This window comes from Sorex fumeus, unplaced genomic scaffold (assembly GCF_029834395.1).
Source record: "Sorex fumeus unplaced genomic scaffold, SorFum_2.1 ptg000007l, whole genome shotgun sequence".
Lineage (NCBI taxonomy): Eukaryota > Metazoa > Chordata > Mammalia > Eulipotyphla > Soricidae > Sorex > Sorex fumeus.
In genome coordinates this window covers 34825343-34839210 of record NW_026606064.1, presented here as the reverse complement: position 1 = coordinate 34839210, position 13868 = coordinate 34825343, and positions in this window count along the sequence as shown.

The window sequence follows — 13868 nt, the reverse complement described above, 5'->3', positions numbered from 1 at the left end:
ACGTTGCTGGGCCCGCTCGAGCAAATCGACGATCAACGGGAGGGCCTTTACTTTTACCTTTTATTCCTGTATTATTTGGAAATAAATTATAAAAATTATCTCAATTTCCCAAATGATTTGAGTCACACTGAACTTGTTCAAGGCAATAAGAAGTGGTAGAAATCTTTCTGAATCTGTAGAATATTAAGTGTTATTTTTCAGATAATCTCTAATGAAACGGGGAACTGCAGTCAGTGTTTCCTTTCAGATGTAGGTGCTTAGCCTTAAACTATGACCGGTTAAAATTTATTTGCTGAATGATTTTATCTAGCACTGTGATTTATTATGATTGAGATCCTGGCAGGATGACTATTGCATGCTCAGGAGAATTCTCTTCATCCATTAAGATTTGTCAGTCTTGTTGACGAGAAAGACAATGGTTGTCAATTATTATCTTGTGTTTATTATTGGATTAGATATTGGAATTTGACAAGAAAAACGTGATTGTAGAATCTTGACTTGCTGGATTCTACTCATAACTGTTCTTTCACATCCTTCTAACCCCTAATGGGACATGTTTATTTGCTGCGGTTCTACAAGAACTCTAATGTATTTGAATGCTTTACCTTCTACTGCACTACCCACTGTATTATCACTGTACTATCACTCAGTCACCTTCCACATTCATGCATTATACTGAAAACCCATTTGTTAATTATGAAGACCAATAGAAGATATAACTGTATCACTGTATCTCTGTCCTCCCGTTGTTCATCGATTTGCTTGAGCGGGTACCAGTAACATCTCACAGTAAATTATGAGTAAAGCTCGCCAGGCTTTGCCCTGTGGGCGGGATACTCTTCACAGCTTGCTGGGCTCTCTGAGAGGGGCAGAGCAATCGAACTCGGGTTGGCTGCGGAGAAAGCAAATGCCCTACCCGCTGTGCTATCTCTCCAGCCCATAATGATAACAATAATAATAAAAGAAGACTTGATTAAAATCTCCTCTCCGCCTTCTTATCACCATTCTCTTTTTTCAGTGCCACAAACACAGCTAATGTGGCTTTGATCCCCAGCACCATAACACACGGTCCCCTGAGCCCCTCTAGAAATGGTCCCTACGCACAGAGCCAGAAGTAAACCCTAAGCACTGCAGGATGTGCCGCCTCAAAAAAAAAAAAAAATGAATATGACAGAATTAAAACTTTACTTTTTATTCCTTACGAGGATGAAAATGGATGGTTGTCATCAGATCGTATATTACTTATCCTGCTCAGAATTGGTATGCTTATAAAAATAAAATTTGGTGGTAATCGTAGAGTTACATAGTTAGAGTTACTATGTCCTAGGACCATCCCATGGTCACATCGAACACTCTTGATAATCCTCTGTTACAAGACATCCATTTTACAGGAAGTTGACACCTTTTACCTAACTTTTCTTTAATTTTCCCACTCTCCAGTGTCTCCGCAATCACCATTCTAGTGTTTCTATGTTTTCCTTTCCTCTGTCACTTCAGTTTGCCAGAATTCAGGCAGCTGGAATGAGATCTTTAGCACTACACTGCCCTCCTGTGTCTGCCACTGAATTTACAGCATCAAGACCACAGAGGTGGGGAAGGTAGCTAGCTTGTGGGCTCAAGCATGCCTCCCAAGTGTCAGCCTTGGGCTTAATCCTCAGTCTCACCATCAAAATAATAATGATAACAATAATAGTAAAAGAAGAAGACTTGATTAAAATCTTCTCACTGCCTTCCTATTACCAATCTCTCCTCTTTCAGTGCCACAGCTGAGTGGCCCACTAGTTTTAAATTTAAATTGAGATTTTGGAAGGCTTTTCACAGATAATGGTGTCTTTGTTCACTTGGGAATCGTGAATGCTTCCTTTTCTGCACTCAGGATTTTCTCCCCTTCATTACTCTCAGCCATAAATTGCATAAACTTGTATATATATATATATATATATCAGCTTAAAGAAGCCAGTTTTCCCTAGAGCTCAGCTATTTGAAAGGGAAACTTCAATATTTATCAAACTGAAAAGTTGACTGTGCTCATGATTCATTTTTATTATAACTTAATTATGAATTCCCAGTTATAAATAATTGTCAATGTTAATGAGATCCTCTGAGAGGAAACACATTTGACAAATGGCCAAATTGATGAGAAATCTAATTCAAAGCCTTTTTTCCCTACCATCAGGAGGGCAGGCCTTCCTAGCAGTGCTCAGGGGCTAGGGGCCCTTCACCTAATGACCTCAGCCAACCAGGCCAGTGGTTCAATGTGAGCATGTGAGGCTGTAATTCTGCTTGCGCCCTGAGCTAGGGGATTACCATGCCATTTTGATGCTGCTCTGGGGCAAACTGAAATATTTTGATCTTGTATTTTTTGTGTTAGGCCATAAATTTATTTTGTTTTTAAAAATCACATCCCTTGCTATCTCAAAAAAACTCAGACCCAGTGATCCTTTTATCCTGCTACAGTTTTTAAGGCTGGAGCGATAGCACAGCGGTAGGGCATTTGCCTTGCAAGCAGCCAACATGGCCGACCCGAGTTCGATTCCTCCGCCCCTCTCGGAGAGCCCGGCAAGCTACCGAGTATCTCGCCCTATCTCGCCCGCACGGCAGAGCCTGGCAAGCTCCCCGTGACATATTCGATATGCCAAACACAGTAACAACAAAGTCTCCAACGGAGACATTACTGGGCCCGCTCGAGCAAATCGACGAACAACGGGAGGGCCTTTACCTTACAGTTTTTAAGGAATTTGGGTGGTGGGGGTGTGTGTAAACTCAAGAAGGGGGGCACTGCACACAGCGCAGCAGCTCTATCTTTCTCGCAGCCCGCGTTCCGTAGTCTCACCCTTCTTCCCCCAACCCAGGGAGGTCGATGGCGATGGGCAGGCAAAGAAGGAATGAGGGCCAGACTGGTTGGTCTTATTCGCAGTTTATTCCAATCCTCTCTCCATCCATAACAGTCTCTCTTCTCTGCCTCTGCCTTCTCTTCTTCCTCCCCCATGCTACTTCATTCTCCTTCTCCATCCCCCTTCATCCTCCTTCTCTGGAGTCTGGATTCTGATCCCTCTTTCTCTTCCTTCTGCTCCCCCAGCCCACTCTTACAGTACAGTTAAATCCCAAAGCATGAGGGGTTGGGGTAATAATTACGCATAGGTGTGGTCACAATCAATAGGGGTAGAATTCTTTGCCTCAGGGAAAGCCACTCCTAGGACAGATCCTCATTATCAGATCAATCCACCCTAGAGCAGATTCTCCTGGGTGTGTTTCTCCTCTCCTTGTCTAGCAAACATATAAGCATATATAATATAAATCATTTTGTATGGATACAGTAAGAAATATCTTAAACTTATAGAATTGCCCTCCTAGGGCCATCTCGATCTTGGACTGCAGTGCTCAGGTCAGATAGTCTTTCCCACACCTAGCAGGATCCTAGTCTCGTCATTACTTTCGGATCATGACAGCATTTGCCTATGATCAAACTCTTAACTTATAGTTAAGAATTGTGGCACTTTGGCTGGCCCATTTCGATGCCAGGGTAACTCACCGCTTGCCCTGGGTCCATTCAGTCCCTCATCGGGACCCTGCTTTTGGGGTGTTAGGAACTAAGGGCAACTGAGGCTTAAGTGGAGAAAGCAGATGCCCGGGAGTGAATAATGTTCAAAGACAATCAAATCCTAAGTTACAAAGCATAATGTTAGCGGTCTTCCTGTATATATACAAAAAGGATATTGCTTTAAAGTAAACTGTTCATAAGGCATAAGGAGAGGAGAAAGGCAATATTTCACTCATACATATAAAATCATAGATTTCTGAGGAATCTGACCTTACAAATTAACAGAGACTGATTAGGGGGAAAGCTGATTAACTGGGTGGGGAGGAGAGCATAGGGAAGACTGTTTACAGACAAACACAATGGAATGGAAGTGCCTCAGGAGCACTGTGATGGGTGTAACCAGAAAACCTAAGCTTCTTGTGGAAGAAGGACAAAGCAATGTTATCCTACAAGGGTGTTGGGGTCATACCTGGCAGGGTTCATTCCTGCTTCTGCACTCAGGGATCACTCCTGGTGATGCTCACGGGGACCATATGGGGTTCAGGGGTTTGAATCCAGGTCAGCCATGTGCAAGGTAAACTCCTTCTCTGCCATCTTATCTTTCAGGCACCACTTTAAGGAACTTTTATATATTTGTTTTGTTATGGTTTGGGGGCCACATCCAACTGTAAGAAACTTAAAAAACACACACAGACTCACCAAAACAAATAACTCTTGATTTCTTATTTCATTCTCTAAGGGGTTGCATTTTAAAATACATTCATATTGTTTCCAGGGAAATAATTTTATCAAGCATCAAAAAAAACCTTTTAGAATGTTAATAAAAAATTTATACATCCCAGTGAATTTCTTCTCAAACTGATAGTGTTTAGTCTGACAAAAATTAGATGTAACTTCCTTTTGTTTTTATTCTTACTTTTTGGTTTTGGGGTGAAACCTGGCAGTGCTCAAGACTTAATCCTGGCTCTGTGCTTAGGGATCACTCCTGTTAGGTTTTGGGGGACCATCTGAGATGGCAGGGATGAAGCCAGGTCACATGTATGCAAGGCAAGTGCCCTACCTACTGTATTATCTCCCTAACCCTAAAATACAAGTAAGTTAATACAGAATAATAATAAGACATGGAAATCACTTAGCACAGGGAACTGAAACACACACAAAAGAATAAATTTATAGTTTATAATTTTGTACATCACTGTCATTGTCACTGTCCTCCCATTGTTCATCAATTTGCTCGAGAGGGCCCAGTAACATTGTGAGACTAGTTACTGTGTTTGGCATATGTATACGTTACGGGTAGCTTGCCAGGCTTTGCCATGAGGGCGAGATTCTCTCTGTAGCTTGCTGGGCTCTCCGAAAGGGGCGAAGGAGTCGAACTCGAGTTGGCCATGTCAGCCATATGCAAGGCAAAAGCCCTACCCACTGTGCTATTGCTCCAGCCCAATTTTGTACATAATAAGTTACAAATAGAAATACAATATTTTACAAATAAGTGGCTAGATCAGTCGGAACTTTTTTCAGTTGCAAGTGGCTGAATCAAAGAAGAATATCTTGGCCAGACAATATATCAAACACCATTCCCAGACAGTCTCTTGCCTCTGCTCTGACTCATCCTGGGCTGAGTCTCTTCCCAAAGTGGCATGATGACTGGCATAGACAAATGCCCTCACAGCTCCCCACTGAGTGGGACAGTGAGTCTCGGTCAATGATCGCAGCAAAATCCAGAAAGTATGAATTCTGAGTGATTCATAAGACATTAGAGTCAAACTCTAAAACCATTGCCATGGCCACATGGAGAAAACTCATGGGTTGGCTGAAAATGACTCATCTGCTTACCCTACAGCCCAAGGTAAGCACAGGATGTAAGTGTAGAGCTGGACTGAAGGAATGTGAAGAGATGTTGCTGCACAGTAGAAAACAACTGTTCATTGTGTGAATCATTATCAATTTGTGTGAAAATAAATACTAATGGGGCTGGAGCAATAGCACAGAGTTTGTATAGCTGGGTAGAGCGTTTGCCTTGCATGCGGCTGACCCGGGTTTGATCCCTGGCATCCCATATGGTACCCCAGTACCGCCAGGAGTAATTCCTGAGTGAAGAGCCAGGAATAACCCCTGAGCATTGCTGGATGTGACCCAAAAAGAAAAAAGAAAGAAAGAAAATAAACACTAATATGGGTGAATCAGGGCATGACATTTCCATGACTTTGTGCTTGTGTGTGGTGTTTGCAATCCCAAGTTTCATGCATAAAAAACTTTGCTTTACCACATAGTCACATCCTTGGCCCTTCCATGAACTTTAAAAAAATTTTTTTATTAGTGAAACACCATGAGGTACAGTTGTAGACTTACAAATTTTTGTGATTGGGTTTCAATTATACAATGATCAAGTACCCATCCCTCCACCAGTGCCCATTTTCCACCACCACGGATCCCAGTATCCCTCCCACCCACCCCCATCTCCCTCATCCCACCCTGCCTCTGTGGCAGGGCATTCCCTTTTGTTCTCTCTCTCCTTCTGGGTGCTATGGTTTTCAAAAGAGGCATTGAGTGGCAATAATGTTGGTTCTATAGTCTACTTTCAGCATGCATCTCCCATCCTGGGAGGATCCTCCCAACACCCTTTATTTAGTGCTCCTTTCTCTATCTGAGCTGCCTTTTCCCGTAGCATGTGTGGCTGGCCTCCAAGCCATGGAGTGAACCTTCTGGTACTTTAATCTCAGCTATTCTTGGGTATTAGTCTCCTATTTTGTTACTTTATGTTCCCCAGATGAATGCAATCTTTCTATGTCTGTCCCTCTCTTTCTGACTCATTTCGCTTAGCATGATACTTTCCATGTAGTACCACTTGTATGTAAATTTCATGACTTCATCTTTTCTAACAGCTACATAGTATTCCACTGTGTAGATGTACCAAAGTTACTTTAACCAGTCATCTGTTTTCGGGCACTCAGGTTTTTTCCAGATTCTGGCTATTGTAAACAGTACTGCAATGAACAAACAAGTTCAGATACCACTTCAACTATACATTTTTGCCTCTCTGGGATATATTCCCAGGAGTGGTATTGCTGGGTCAAATGGGAGCTCAATTTCTAATTTTTTGAGAATCGTCCATCACTGTTTTCCAAAAGGGCTGAACCAGTTGGCATTCCCACCAGCAGTGAAGGAGAGTCCCTTTCTCGCCACATCTGCGATTAATACTATTTCTATCTTCCTGATTCTATTGAGATATTTTTTGTGTCCTAGCACATGGTGTATTTTGGAAAATGTTCCGTGTGCACTGGAAAAGAATGTATATATTTTGGGGTGTAAAGCCCTGTATAGGTCTATAAGCCCTCTCTCTTCTATTTCTTCCTTCAAAGCCAATGTTTCCTTGCTGAGTTTTGTTCTTGTTGATCTATCCAGAGGTAATACAATGATGTTGAAGTCTCCAGCTGCTATTGTGTTGCTAGCAATGTCCTTCTTAAAATATGTTAGCAGTTGTTTTAAATATTTAGCTGTTCCCTCATTAGGTACGTATACATTTAAGGGTGTGATTTCTTCCTGTTGTATGTATCCCTTGATGAATAGAAAATGGACTTTGCTGTCCCTTCTAATCTCTTTCACTGTCACTGTCCTTCTGTTGTTCATCGATTTGCTCAAGTGGGCCCAGTAATATCTCCATTGTGAGACTTGTTGTTACTGTGTTTGGCATATCAAATACGTCATGGGTAACTTGCCAGGCTTTGCCGTGTGGGTGTGATGCTCTCAGTAGTTTTCCGGGCTCTCTGAGAGGGGCAGAGGAATCGAACCTGGTTTGGCCGGGCCAGCCGTGTGCAAGGCAAATACCCTACCACTGTGCTATCGCTCCAGCTTGTTTTATTGTTTTACAATCTTTTTCAACCTGAAATTTATGTTGTCACATACTAGTATGGCCACCTCAGCTTTTATGAGGGAGCTGTTTGCAGGGTTGTTTTCCATCCTTTAACTTTGAGTCTGTGTTTGCTCTGACTGTTGAGATGAGTTTCTTGTAGGCAGCAGAATATTGGGTTCTGTCTCTGAATCCATTTTGCCACTCTGTGTCTCTTAATTGGTGAATTTAGACCGTTGAAGTTGAGAGAGATTATTGTTATGGGGGTTTGTGTCATCTTTCTGTAAGGGTCTGTTGTGCTTATAGGGTTTATCTTGTCTTAAAGTAGCCCCTTTAGCCCTTCTTCTAGGTTTGGTTTTGAATTTATGAAGTTCCTGAGCTGCTGTTTATCTAGAAAATAGTGTACCATTCCTTTGAGTTTGAGTGAGAGTTTAGCCAGATAGAGTAAAGTGTTTATTTCAGTGAGTTTTTTTTTTTTTTTTTTTTTGCTATATCCCACCATTGCCTTTGGGCTTGGAGGGTTTCCTCTGATAGGTCTGCTGTGAATTTAAGGGGTGCTCCTTTGTATGTGATTTCCTTCTTTGACCTTGCTGCTTGCAGTATTGTGTCTCTATCAGCAGCATCCATCATTCTAACTATGATATGTCTTGGAGTGTTTTTGTTAGGGCCTCTCTTAGCTGGTATCCTTCGGGCTCCATGAATCTGAATGGCTGCATTGTTCAGCTCTGGGAATGTTTCAGCAATGATTTGTTTGACCATGGCTTTTTCATTAGGATTGTTTCCCTGAGCTTCTGGTACTCCAATGATTCTAATGTTGTTCCTCTTGGAATCATCTCCTAGGACCCTGATTCGCTCTAGAGCTATTTTGAGGTCTCTTGCCATTGTTTGTTGTTGCCTGTTGGCTTGGTGCAGCTGATCTTCCAGCTCAATGATTCTGTCTTCAGCTTTGGCCATTCTACTGTTGAGGGCTCAGACTGAGTTTTTTATTTCATCTGCGGAAGCTTTTATTTGTGACATTTCTGTGTGAAGCTTTCCAATTTCTGCTCTCATTTCTTCCCGTAATTTCTTGATTGTTTCTGTCATGTTACTGTGTATCTTTCTGGCTATTTCATTGAGTTCATTGAACGTCTTCATTACTTCATATCTGAATTCTTTCTCAGAGAAGTCTTTTAGGTGAGTAGCACCTACTGAGGCTTCTGGACTCTTTTCATCGTCCTCCCCACGTGGTAGGGATTTGCGTTGTTTCTTCATGTTGGTGTGGAGGTATGGGGACTGAGATGTTACACTAGATTTTTTGTTATGACTAAAGCCGCCTGCCAAAAATTAGGCCACGCCTGCTTCTACAGAAGCCACGCCCACTTCTGAAGAGGCCATGCCCCCACAGGTACCTTTTTTTGGGGGGGGGGGTACAAGCTGGGAGGGGGAAAAAGACAGGCACAGGCACAGCGTTGGGGAGAAACAGGAAGAGGCTTAAGGCTGGTGGTGGGCGACCCAGAGTCCTAGAGGATGCCCAAGACGCTTGCGCAAAGAAAGCCAATTCCCAGGTTCGAGTACTGGCGGCTCAGCTGACCTGGGAGGTGAAGAAGACCCACACAGTGTTGGGCACGAACAGTTTCATGAACTTTTAAGACAATATATATGATTTTATAGAAAAGACTCCCTTGGGTCTCAGTATACCAATACTTCCTTGGGTATTTCAAGTTTCAAGGGGAGGTTTTTCATTTGTCTCTGCTGTGAGGAATGTCTCAGTGTAGTCATACTTACTGACATCTGCAAAGTGCCTGGAACAAATCTAGATGACAGGAAACAGTACTGAAATAAGCAGATAACCGCCTTCTTCATGTAGTTTGCATTCTAGGGCACTGTTTGTCGACCAGGGCCAGATGGACCCACCCCAGTGGGCCCCTGAGGATATCCCAAAGGGGTCACAAGGTGAAAATCATATACATAGGGGAGCCATGGCATGAGCGCAGGGAACCAACATGTAGGTGAATCTAAAGGAAGCAAACAAGGATGGCAAGGGGGTGGGGGAATGTTGAGAAACACTATTCTAGTGAAACTTGCTCACCCACATTCACTCAAGCTCCTGCTCATAGCCTGAGATGCTTAGAGATGGACATGGATCCCTCTGCCTCTCTCTCCAACTTCCTTTCCAACCAGAAGAGGAGGATCAAAATTCTGTTTCTGAGCTCCTTCAGCTTCATGACTGAGAGGGACTCTGAGATCAAGGCACGTTGTTGGATAACACCTGAGTGTCCTTGCTGCTCCTGCAGGGAGCTTAGGGTTTATTGATCCACTCCTACAACAGTGCAACCAAGGCACAACTAATAATCCTATATTGCTTTTCTCTTTCCTTTATGTCACTTGTATGATTTATTTAGCAATGTCCTTTTTGTATAGACATAGGAAGACAATTGATGCTATGCTATGTAACATGGGAGTTAATTGACTCCAAAATAATATTTACTCCTAGGCATCCATGTTTATTTGACTTAAGCCTCAGTCACCCTTAGTTCCTAGCACTCCAAGAGCAGGATCCTGACGAGGGACTGATGGACCCAGGGCAAGCTGTGAGCTACCCTTGCTTCAAAATGGGCCAGGCCAAGCACCATAATACTTAACTATAAGTTAAGAACATGGTCATGGACAAACTCTGTCATAACCCAAAAAAGAGGTAACTGAATAAGGACCCTGCTGGGAAGAGAAACCTGGTCTGAGGACTGTGATCTGGAATATATAGTGAGATGTCCCCATTAAGAGCCAAACTTTAAGCTTAATATATCTCTTACTATGCTCATACAACATGACTGTTGCTAGAAATTTTATCAGAAGTAAATTGACTATGACTGTTTAAGTGGATTACTAACTGAGGAGAAAGCAATACACCCTGGATGAGATCCCGCCCTTGAGCGGATCTCCTAGTAATCTTGAGTAATCTCCTTAGATGAGATTTTTGTCCTTGAGAAGGAATGGCCTTTACCTCTCTTTGTTGATTTGTTCATGTTCAACCCCACCTTTGTATCCCCAGCCTACATGATTCCTATACAACTGTGCTGTAAGGGGTTGTTGGGAGAGAAGGAGGAGAAGACAACAGCAGAGGAAGAGAGAGGCAAGAGACTAAATGGAAAAAGATGATGGGTAAAAGGAAGGCAATGGCAGCAGACTGGAAGCCAGGAGACAGAGAGAGACAGAGACTGAGAAAGACAGAGGCAGGAGACTGAAGGGAAAGACAAAGACTTGGGGATAGAGAAGACACCGAGAGAGAATGAAGACTAGATATTGAGAACGAGAAGGTCAATGATGAGATGCCAAAGACAATGAGGAGAACTGAGAGTTTGGAGACTTTGAGGTCTGTGAGGAGACTTGAATGATGGAACTTTGATGACCTAGACTACGGCCATAATGATGACTACGATTATGCCCTGGAGGAGAGAGAAATAAAATCAACTACCAGGGCTGGAGCTATAGTACAGTGGGTAGGACATTTGCCTTGCACGCAGTCCACCCGGCTTCGATTCCCAGCATCCCATATGGTACCCCGAGCACCGCCAGGAGTAATTCCTGAGTGCATGAGCCAGGAGTAACCACTGAGCATCGCTGGATGTGACCCAAAAGGCAAAAACAAACATCATAGGATGTGACCCCAAAATCCCCCCCCCCAAAAAAAAAGAGAATGAGATCCAAAATCACTTTTTCTCACTAGATTAGGGGCTTAAATTAGATATGATTAGGGGCTATAGATATAGCTAGCAGGATGTAGTGAGCATGCTTTTTATGTTGGAGGCCTAGATTTGATCCTCAGCATCACATGATTCCCTGTGCACTGCCAGAAGTGACCCCACCCCCAGTCAATACACCAGGAATAGCCTCTGGGCACGTCCAGGTATGGCCCATAAATAAACCACCATCAGCAACAACAAAATAGACATATTTCCTGTCCAGTGTGTGATTGTTTGAATCTGTAATTTCAGCTGGACACTCAAGATAACCAGTGATGTTGAACACTTTTTTGTGTATCTCTTGGTCTCCTTATGTTTTCTTTGGAGATGTGTCTATTCAGTTCTTTCCCACATTTTTTTTGATGTTATCTAATTGTGGTGCTTGATATATATTGGGCATTAGCCCTTTCAGACACAGCTCTTAAGTATGACACATTCAAAGCACTTTGCATGGATTCATAATCTTTGCAATACCCTATAACTGCTACTGTTATCATCCGATTTTACAAATAAGACAAGCAGGGCACAGAGTTTCATAGTGACAGGATTCAACTGGGAATAAACCCATAAATGTTACTCCAAAGACTTTGTGCTTATCCATCACACAAACCACAAACTTTCTCTGAAGAAGTTAATGCGTAGACATGTGAAGAAGATAAGGGACGATTTAAGAAAAGTAAAGTATTATAAAAATTTTATGTCTGATGTTACTAATGAGTATAAAGGAAAACTGTGATTTTTACTTTTCCAAATACAGTATCCAATACTGTGTGTGTGTGCATGTGCTAGGCACACAAAAGCTATAATGGTTAATAAAGTAATTAATGAGTTAATTCAAATCTACTTTGCCTTTGCATTCTCTAATTTGACTCACTTATTTTAGCTGTTCCACTTGTGAATTACTCCTTCCTCAAAAAAAAACCTCATAAACTATTAGTCAATAAATGTATGCTCAATCATTCCATTAAAAAAGAATAAAAACAAACAGCAAAATCCCCAGCAAGAACAAAGATAGCTAATAACGTCTTTAGAAAAGCCAGAATTTTTCAATGCTATTGGTTGCCAGGAAAATTTAAATTTTCATTTCTCTGGCGCCCTCTGGTGTTCTGTGGCCAAATTTAATCAAGAGTACCAATGCTTCCAGGAACTGAAATATGAAACTAAAATCTGAATAAATTTTCTATATATGTAAATAAGTGTGTATGTACATATATATCTCATATCCCCGCTGTGCTCTCTCCTCATCAGTTTTTAGCCCTTCAGTTCCTGCTCACAGTGATCACACAACATAGAAAGTGCATTTATGTGTTTAGGGCAGTGTTCCCTTGAGTTTTCGGGGGAGTTACCTCCTTTGGAATCTCTCCCATACCTCTCTTGTGTTGAGACGATTCTCTAGACCTCAGACTAAGGCCCTGATTTCTCCCCCAAACTGAGAAGCTGCTGGAAGCTCTCTTTGGATGAAGGAAGTGTGCCCACTTCCTGTTCTTTCACTTTCCTTTTACTACAAGGGGCTTGGTCTCCAGTGTCTTGTAAATGTTCGCTAATGGAATAGACCTGCTTCTCAGTTCACAGCTGACCATAGGACTTGTAAGTGACACCCTAGGAGTGAACAGAAGCCTGGGAACTAAACTCAAGCCACAGAATCACCCTCCCTTTTAATGACTCAGTCTTTTTTCTTAGCTGAAACTGGATCATCCTTTGCTCTGGATAAATTGTTTCCCAAGAAGCAAATAGACTTAGGGTTGTCTGTCTCAGCAGGTTAATCAGGTTTTAGTGTATCAGATTCTTAGACTCAAACAGGAACCTGCATTATCTTGGCATGGAGCTGAATAATTAATTCTAATATATTAGTGATATTCAATTATCATAGCATAATTAATAGCAGTAACTGACTTCTGTGTGTTTAATATATACTAAATACATAGCTGATTGTTTTATATGAAACATCTCAGTTTTCATGTCTCCTATGAAGTAATATTACAATCCTTGTTTCACAAATAAAGAAATCTATTTAACAGCTATGAAAAAAACCCTTGTATTTTACAGATAAAGAAAACTTGAAGAAACATTATAATTTTGTTTGGTTTGGGGGCCACACCCAATTGTATGTAGGTCTTACTCTGGGTGGACTTGGGGGACCGTATGGGGTGCTGGATATACAACCCAGGTCAGCTGTGTGCAAAGCAAGTGCTTTACCCACTGTTCTCTCTCTAGGGCTCCTAGAGATTTTAGAGAATCTGAGTTAGTTACTGAGCTAGAAGACAGATGTTCAGATATTGGCTCTGCTGCTTTCTAGCTGGGTGATGAAGCAGAGACCACTGATCTGAAACACTAAATATCATTTCAAGACAGAACCATCTTCCACTTCCAATGTCTACAAGATTGAAAACTCTTCCTTATATCTGTATATCTTCCTTATATCTGAGTGTGAGGATACAGCTCAAGTTAACATGAATGAATCTCTAGACATTGGCACAAAGCAAGCATAATAACAGTTTCTAATTTACTGAGGATTGGAGGCCAAGATTAAGAAACTTCATCTCAGTCCAAGTTTTAGAGGATTCCCTTGGCCTCCTTCCCTTGTGCTCTTCTCTTTCCATTTGCCCTGAATTTGGGAGACCCTGATGCCCCACAGGGCTGTCACCTGATCTTAAAACCTTGAAACTAGCCAGCTGTCAGGGAAGATCACCGGTTTGTCTTTCTTGGAGTTTCTAGCTCATCTGTATACTCATTTGGCATTTAATGCGTGTTGACCTAT